The 8,562-nt window shown below is 43.0% G+C and overlaps 1 long non-coding RNA gene across 11 annotated transcripts in view; it reads right to left on the bottom strand.

Annotated features, from left to right (window-relative positions):
- Window positions 1-8,556, bottom strand: part of LOC108448830 — a 28,905-nt gene extending 20,349 nt beyond the window's left edge. For 4 of the 11 annotated variants that reach the window (XR_001864859.1, XR_001864856.1, XR_001864858.1 and 1 more), the window contains exons 1-5: window positions 8,186-8,556; window positions 7,648-7,719; window positions 7,367-7,482; window positions 6,896-6,994; window positions 4,525-4,653 (exon numbers count right to left, since the gene is read on the bottom strand). This is a non-coding gene — a long non-coding RNA (uncharacterized LOC108448830). The other 7 variants (XR_001864862.1, XR_001864860.1, XR_001864855.1 and 4 more) reach the window with 7 other exon arrangements.
- Window positions 8,557-8,562: the final 6 nt, after the last annotated feature.

The raw sequence follows: 8,562 nt of genomic DNA, 5'->3' as shown, positions 1-8,562 counted from the left end.
GCTCATGCTCAGGAGCCCTCATGTCCTGGAAACACAAAGACTCCCCTGCTCCATCAGCTGGGATCTGCTATTGCCAAGGAAACGAATTGACCTTATTAGCAGAATTCACGTATCAAAGCTTAGGAGAAAGGGGTAAAAACAACTGACCCAGCCTCTGCAGTGAAATGTTCCTTGGTGAGCAACAGATGAAGTCTCCTCCTGACCTCTCTGGTACAGGGATGTCATCCTGTGGTCCCACTTTTCCTGCCCTCCAGGGGCAGTGGAGTTTTTCTCTGCCCGGGGAATGATTTCCACCAGCAGGGTGTGCAGAGCAAGAGGAGAGGAGCTTTCCAGCTCTATGAAATGTCTTTAACTTGAAATTCTGAAGGGCAGATCCATCCCTCACAGTGCTCTGACTGCCTCCAGCCATGCTCCTCTTCCTAGGGCGGGCCCCAGCTCCAGGAACATTATCATTAATAAATGGATGGATTTAAGCTGGACGGGGCTTGGAACATCCTGGACTAGTGGGAGAATGTTGGAATGAAATGGGCTTGAAGGTCTCCTCCAACCCAAACCATTCTGGGATCTGTGTTTCCACAAAATGTTAGCACAGGGTTTGTTCACAAGGATGAACACAAGAGCTGTGCTCACTGGAAAGGCCAGGAGGAATCCTGCATCCCAAGCTGGCACTGCAGGAAAGGCATTTGGGAATTAGGTGTCATCTTTTTCTGTGACAGCTCCGTAAGCCCGTGGCTCAATCACCCCTGATGGATGGGGAAGTGGAGGTGCTTTGTTTTCAGTCCCTTCTGGCAATTCTGGGTGTGCATTTTTTTATCTCCCCCTCTGTAAATATGCACAGACACAGCTGGTTTTATCTTCAGCTCAGTTTATGATTTTACATAAAACTGAAGACCTGATTTAATAGAGACAGAAAAGATGCAACCTGTTCACCACAGCCTTTAATTATGTGTGCAGTTTGCTGAGTTTTCTTGTCTCCTAATAGGTTATTGATCCTGTGGCTTCTGGGCCATCTTTCTTCTTTGCTGTTTTATTAACTCACTCTGAGGAGAAAATAAACCTGTGGGGCCTCCTTCAGGGAGGGGTGGTTGGCATCCAGCAGGTTGGGATGAGCAATTCCAGCCTTCAGTGAGCCTGGTGCACGTGGCAGCTCTCAGGGAGCTGTTATTGGAAGGACAAATAGATTTCAGGTTTACAAAAGAAGAGAGAAATATCAATATATAACACACTGAAGGTTTGGCCTGGGTATTTATCACTGGATTTTCAAGGTGTGTGCTGTAAAACACTTTATTCCTGGCTCTCCCTGGGCTACCTGTCAGCTCTGTCCTTCCCCAGGGAAAAGCAGGGTTCCTCTGGGTCTGGGCAAGGCTTTGGGGAGGTGCTTTGTGATTAGGATTTTGCAAGCAGCAGTCACAGCCATCCTAAACACAATCTATGTAATTAAAACCTCAAAGCATCTTTTTACAGGCCCAAATTCCTGGAATAGACATACAGAGACTCAGGGATGTATGGAAAACTGTGGGATATTGGGCTACGACAGATGTGGAAAATCCAGGTGCAACACCACAGGAATGAGCTTCCCTTTGGCAGCTGCTCCTTGTCTTGTAACTCACTCCAGGTAAGACCTGCAATGCCAGCTTTTCTATAAATGAAAAATTAGGCAGTAAAGAATCAATCTCTGTGCATCATGCTCTGCTACCTGCTGCCCCAGGGCTCTGACTGCTGATCCTACAGGATTCCACTCCTGGGGAATGCTGCATGTGGAGAAACAGGCAAAAAACCCCAGAGGTGGACAGGCTTCAAACATACAAAATAAAAGGCCTCTGGCTTGGGGCTGTGTGCCTTTCCCCATCACTTTCCAAGAGGAGAATGTCACCCTTCCTTCCTTTGTGTCGTTTCATCTTCACTGTGCCCACCTGCTTGGGAAATTATGAATTCCAAGGCTCAGTATTTTCCCAAGCACTCTGGGGGAAGCTGAGCTTTCCTGCAGGCTCAGAGCTCCCCTCCACCACAGGCTCTGAAACAGCAGAGCTGGGGGCTGAAATACAAATATTATCCTTTTTCTGTGCCAACCCCCAAAATGGGCTGACTTCACCAAGAGCCACCCAAGGCTGGGGCAGCCATCAGATCAGAGCTGTCCTCTCACCCTGGTATCACATCCATTCTTCAAACAATTTTGGTGTTGGTGATTCCTCAGCCCTGTTCTCCTCCCTGAAACCCTTCTTTTTCCTCAGCTTTAGCCCCTGACCTGTTACCAAGTGACACCACGTTGTTGCTGTCATCTCCAAAGACCTTTTTGAAGCATGAAAGCAGCACCTTTGAAATCCCTCGCCCTTGATGCAGCTCCTGTTTTGCATTTCCAAACAGCCTGGCCTTGACACTGGAGCTTAATTTCACCTCCTGCAAGCACAGAGCATCATCCTCCAAAGCACAGCAGCAAACAGGCTGGTGGGGAGGTGCCTGGATGCAGATTAAATTAAATTAAATCAAATTCAATTCAAAGTGCAGGTACCTTGGTGCAGGGGCTTCCCATCACTGTGCATTTCAAAGCTCCCACCTCACTCCCTGCTTTGAAACAATTCCCATCATCTTGCCAGCAGGTATCCCCTGGATTTCACTCAGCACAAAGAGTTTGTTATTTACTGCCATGGTTGAAAGGAATAAAATACCTGATTTGACACAGTTCAGGAAAATTGCTTTCTCCAATGGCTGACCAAATCCTCTCCCTGCTCCCAGCACGGCTCCAAGCTCCAGTTTCTTATCTGTAATGAGGTGATGTGGAACACTGCAGGCTGCTCCAGGATTATCAGATGGAGGCACAGATGTAAAACATTTATAGTGGATATTTCAGCTGCTGCTGTTGTGAGCTGCATTAAACAGCTCACAGATCACCACTGAGCACCAGCACTGCACTTGCTGTCTGATAAGGGCTCTGATAATCAAAATACCATTGGTACCACTATTATCTTGACTCAGGTGTTTATTAATAAAGTTTAAGCTGTCCAGGAAAATTTATTATTTTTTATTATGGCTGATAACCTCAGGCTTAGCTGGAGGTTTGTCTTTAATGTGCTGTTAAACCTCAAACCTATCCCTCTGTTCAGTGATAACAGCACCCAACAAACCCACAGCCAACACTAACAAATCATCAGGTGCAGTTTGCAGGTGCACAGAATACAAGAAAACCTAAGAAAATCAAACCTAGAGTAACTAGCCAACAGGATCTGGGAAAGCACAAGCAGGAAAGCAATTAAAAAATCTGGGAAATAAATCGAATTGATAAAGAAAACCAAGGAGAGTCCAGCAGAAAGCCATAGGCAGCTTCAGAAATCTCAATCATTATTTGTTTGGAGCTCATGTTACAGCTGTGCTGTGCAATTATTTTACCACAATCCATTAGAAACAAACAACAAAAAAGACAACATTATGAAAATAGAAGTCTAAGTATTGACTTGCAAAAAGTAACAGGAGTCTAACAAACAAAAGTCTTTATTATTGGAGATAAAATTTTTAACATCTCTGATTAAAACAGCAGGGATTTTAAATCAGTCTCCACTAAGTGATTTTCCATTTGCATTTTGTTCAGGTTTCAGTTCCCCACAGGTGCTGGGCTGGGGGGTGTTTATTGACTCAAAACCCACCTGGAGGAGGCACAGCCTGGCAGGTCCTGAGCTGCATGGGAGGGAAAGGTAATGAAGGGCAAATCATCCTTCATGTGGCACTTTTATTTTTATTACATAAAAATAAGTTTTAACTCCTTTGGCTCCTCATCACACTCAGACCAGGAACACTTTAGGGCTGCAGAGTTTGTACAGCATCAAAAACGGAGCCTTTGCTGGTCCAACACTAAGAAACATTAATTAGCAGCTAATTAAAGAGTGACATTTTCACTGTGTGGGGGATTCTCTACATCGTAATGGAAGTTGCAAATCTTATTACACAGCAGGGAGGGAACCAACAGTAAAACCAAGTTTCCCCAAAGAAGCATCCTCAAGGCTGCAAAAATCTCTTTATGATGAATGCTCTGAGCTTGGTCACTGCCCCATCTTGTGGGCTCAAGTGTCAGGAGGTAAAGCAGGCCCAGATGTTACTCTTTGAATTAGAGCACAGGAGCATAAAATGCTTAAATAAGTCCTCCTTGCATGCCCTAAATCAAATCCCACCTGTTCAATCCTTACTACATTAAGCAGTTTTAGGATCGGTTCATAAAGGCTGGGCTGAAACTGATTTCAAGCGTAAAATGAAGGCACTAGATTACATGAAGTGACAAAGAAGGGGAATGTTTGTCCTAGCAGACCATTAAATGACGCATTAACCTTGTCCTTCTTTACAGGAACACGTGAAATGTGCTCAGGCTCTGGCAGCACAAGGTCAATGGGGCGCCAGAAACATCCTGAGCCTGAGAAAGGCCAAAGACCCCCCTGGCTATTTTGAGATTTTGCTCTGAGCAGCTCAAGAGTTACGGCCTGGGGCCTCTGAGCAATTATGACAAAGCATTTGCCATTCTTTAGCTGGGAGAAAACCAACCTGTGACACTTTGCTTGCATGACACCAATGCCATCTCTTGTTATTCCTTGCTGGAAAACAGCAGCTCCTTTGTGCCTCGCTTCTCTGAAATGAAGGAGAGTTGGAAAGTTCACTGCTCTTCCTCCTGCTCTGAGGGGAAAAGGAGGGAAGTGTCAATATTTAGGATTTACTGCATTCTGAAAAGCTCAGATTCACAGGATATCCCTTCCTCCCTTCTAATTAAGCAGATACAGCTCAAACTGAAGCAGCAGCCACAAGCCAAGACAGAGCTCCTCTTCACGTTTCCACTAATAGCTAGGATGTATTAATTATAGTAATTTATGGCTCTGCATGAGTGATTATTCTAATGCTGATGTAGATATGATTGCTTTACAATACTAATCAAGAAATAAGGGTGATAACCAGCATTTATGTGAAATGTGAAGCTTGTGATTTACAGTGAGGGAGCAGCAAGGCAGCTCTGCCCCTGTCGATCCCTCTCCTCCTCCTCCTCCTCCACAATTCCAGCTCCTCTCTCTCAGCTTCACGGCCATAGCAGATATTTTGGGGATAATCTCCATGTTTTCTCTCAAATCACTACATGCCACTGCCATTTCTCTTATTGCTCAAAGCTGGCACTCGGCCATTCTTTGCTTTGCTGCAAATTTTCTTTCTGTTTTAATCTTTTCATCTATTTTAGATTTATCCGTGGTTGTTGGCTGCTGCTGAGTGCCAAGGGATTCCTGCCAACTGTTCTTTATAAACCTTTCAAAAATCCAAAATAATTGTGTTTTGAAACCAGATTTTTGTCTGTTGTTTATTCCCCAACACTAAGTTTAAAGTGCTCCAAATGTAATCAAAACAGAACGGTTTTATTTCCCTCCCCTCAAGCACCATGAAATTATCTGTGCTCCCCTGTAAGATTACAGTAAAACATTGAGGACACTTGTTTTGTTTGAAAGGCACCATTTTCTACCAGAAATAACACTTTTCCATTCATTCATCTTAACAAAAATCCAACCTGTTAAGAGGATCCCTGCCGACGAACTTTGGTTTTGATTAGAACAGTCAACAAGTGATGCTAAAATGAAACTCATCAATGGTTAACTCCAACTGATACCACAAAATGTACCCTCACATAAACTCTGTTTGTTTTCCCAGATCAACTTTGCTGTTTAATTCTAACACTAGAAAGCAAGAATTATAAAACAAGTTGCAGCAAACCTTCCTGGAGCAAATAAAACAGCTCATTAAACAATTTGCTGATTATTTCTGTTTGCTGAGGGCATGTGGCTGCTTTTACCTCCACGGTCTGCAGAGTCACATTTAATAAAAGGTGGATTCCATGTGCTGAGAGCTTTAAAACCATTTTTATTCCCAGTGCATGTTATAAGAAATGTCAACATTTTCTAATAACAAGCTCTTAAAACCAGGCAAAAAGAGTTTTATTTCATTAAACACTGGGAACAGAATGTAAATTTTTAATTAAACAGCGGAGTAACCTGTTCTTCATACTGCTCAAATCCTTTCAGATAAAAAGCAACTAATTCATTTCAAACATGTTTTACCTACTCCATTGCCCAGGCTGAATGTTTTTATTAAACCCTGGATGTATTACAATAATGATTCCGGGAAAAAAAATCCAGATTAATTTACCTGCACATTTTAGCACCAGGACATCTCTGAAAAACACCAAGCCTGCTTTTCTGAACGCTAACTACCAGAGAAATTCCTGAAATTCTACATTTCATGCAATTTATACCTCAAATCTAAATCCGAGCACAGCCACCTTTTGGAGGGACAGGGACACTGCCCTGTGGTGCCACATGAGCAGCACCAAGTGACAGCATCTTCTTTCAGTCAGGAAATAACGTTTAGGAGCACTGAAGTGTTATAACCTGCAGTTATACTGACATAATTAAACTAATTGGGCTTTTTGGCCTCAAAATGCTGGTTTTTAACTCATTTAAGCATCTCTAAGTTGCCCAGATCCCCCCCAAACTCCTCAACTTTGACTCTGCAGCAGACTTTAAATTCAAGTTTGAGATCAAAATGACAAATCTCAAGCCTGGGAACAAGCTACAGGTGCAGTTGCATTTGTTGCTGTGGCTGTCAGAATATTTAAGGGCTCATCTCTGCAGTAATTGCACTCTTAGTGTCTTGTTTAAACTGTAATTACCACACTAAACCCCACTGACATTATCTGCAGTAAACACACTGCAATCTGTGTACATCTTCTTCACCATTTTACAGCAAATTATAGGAGTGCCCAGTGTGTTTATTAAACTGTTGCAGGATGCAAAGTCATTCCTTAATGCAGTAAAGTGACACAACACAGTATTTAAAAAAAAATTGTTTTAATGTCCATGTAATAAAACACTTTAACTGTTACCATTTTGTAACAAGCAGAAAAATGTGTCTACACAAAATCCTCAAGCTCTGGTGTTTTGTTGGATTCCTTCTGCCTCAGAGATGTTTCCAGCAGCGCCACCTGGAACACAGGAGCAGGGTAAGGTAACCAGCCTTAATCATCATTAATGGATTTGTTAATGAGTGAGATATCATCAGAAAACCTTTTGCTCACCACCAGTCAATCTGCCGGTAATTCCAGCAAATTTGGGTTAGTTTCATCACATGATATCACAGGGAAATTGATACATTTGTGGCAGAAGCAACACCTTTATCTCTTTGTCCACAGTGCAGAAACAGCTGCTCTTACACATTTACTACCTGTATTTTAATCTAAGTGGGGTTTTTTTGGCCTAGAACTTCATTAATTATATATTTAGAGCAGAAACACTCTTGAGACTGCAGCCAAAAACCAGCACGTTCAGCTAAGAGCACAATAAATATTAAAACTCACCCAGCACTCTCCTGCTCTGCTGTCTCAGTGCCTTCCACAGGACTTGTGAAGAGCTGTCACATCAATGGGTGGACATCAACAACCAGCACGTGGCAGCACAGACCTGCAGCCTCTACCTAAATATATCAGGAAATAAGTATCAGGCTTAAAATTCTAAGGAAAACAGATTAAGTGAAAGCACAGATCTCAAGCACCTTATATCCTATAAGGATATCCTCATTCTAAATTTACATTTCACCTGGTATAAAATTCTATACAGTGCACTGAAACTCATCACTTACCTTTCACATAAGGGCCACCTCCCCACCTGCTCCCAATCCAGTTGTGTCACATCCATCTGGAAAGCCCAGGCTCTGCAGAGGAAGTGGAACAGATGGACACAAAGGTTAGATGTTTTCATGGAGAGCAAGCTGCCTGGTGAGTTCTAGGGGATGAATTCCTAGGTTTAAGCTCATGTGTGTAGCTGCATTTCAGACCAGAACCAGGGTATCGTCAGTTCTCGCATCTGACGGCACTTCCTATTCAGGGTTATCATCATCAACAGCCATTAATTAACTCCTCTAAGTAATCACTTAAAACACTGTAGCTTTTACCTCAAACAGTTGTACAATCTTCCCTTTATGTATGAGGCATGAACTCTTAACTTTTGTGTACACAAAACCAGTTTTAGAGAGTTTTTATTCAACTTAAGATGTAACTTTTACAGGTTATTTTTGACTCATCAGTCCGGCATTACATCATCAGCATAAAGTAAAGGCCTGGAACCTTTTTAACAACTTTGCACACCTTAGCACATAGAAAAAAAAAACTTTAACTTACTCTTTACTTCAAGACGTCTTTCTGCTGTGGGAATACAAGCAAGAGAAGTGTTACTATCTAAATTTAGAGTAGTGTAAGAAGCTTGTAAGACTGCATTTACCAACAGGGCAATTTTCAAATTGAAATCGCAAACACTCCAACGCTGTGGCTGTAATTTTTATTACACGGAAAGGGTCTGGCCCATCGAAAAATCAAAAAAAAGAGAGACCTAGTTACTGAAACAGCGCTATAAAAATCGATGGACGGCGCTGGATGCCGAGCACTCCACACAGCAGCCTTACCTGCACGGCCCTCATGGAGCCCCGCGCAGGGCTGTGCCCCAGCCGCGTGTGATCCCCCACCCACAGCAGCGATGCCCGGCGGTGCCTCACACACAC

This window comes from Corvus brachyrhynchos, unplaced genomic scaffold, assembly GCF_000691975.1.
Source record: "Corvus brachyrhynchos isolate BGI_N302 unplaced genomic scaffold, ASM69197v1 scaffold99, whole genome shotgun sequence".
Taxonomy (NCBI): domain Eukaryota; kingdom Metazoa; phylum Chordata; class Aves; order Passeriformes; family Corvidae; genus Corvus; species Corvus brachyrhynchos.
This window is presented reverse-complemented; position numbering and strand designations above follow the sequence as displayed.